A 534-nucleotide genomic window follows, 5' to 3' on the forward strand; every position below is an offset into this window, starting at 1 on the left:
ACAGAAACACACCATAAAATTGAATGTTCCAATTTTTTTTTCAAATTGACTACACCTACTTTCCACATAACTTATCTGCTTCACACTAAGGACTAACAAACATAGGCAGTTTCCTTGAAGTGACATGAAGATTATTTCAAAATAATGCTTTAGGGAACCTTTAAGGGACAGGCACCTGGCCTGACCACACTTGCAAATATCAGCCCTGTCCTGTGCTTAGAAGGCAGGAATGGAATTCGGGAAGAACTTGAGTAACATTGCACTCAATGCTACTGATGTTTACTTCTAGTCACCGATTCAGAATACGAGTACAGTCCCCCCAGGCACTTCATGTGGGTCTACAACAGATCCACACCCGTGGAAAGTGATAACCACCGCTTTTCTCCTCCAAACCCATTTCTACCGCAACCTGCCCTTGTTCTGCTCTCCGTAGGAGCAGTCCAGCACCTCCTCCTCAGCCCGACAGGCTGCTCTGTGCTTCGTCGGCACCATTTGCCGGCCTCAACTCCAAGGCTGGGCCGAGGCCCGCGGCTC

Source organism: Charadrius vociferus, unplaced genomic scaffold (genome assembly GCF_000708025.1).
Source record: "Charadrius vociferus isolate BGI_N301 unplaced genomic scaffold, ASM70802v2 scaffold436, whole genome shotgun sequence".
Lineage (NCBI taxonomy): Eukaryota > Metazoa > Chordata > Aves > Charadriiformes > Charadriidae > Charadrius > Charadrius vociferus.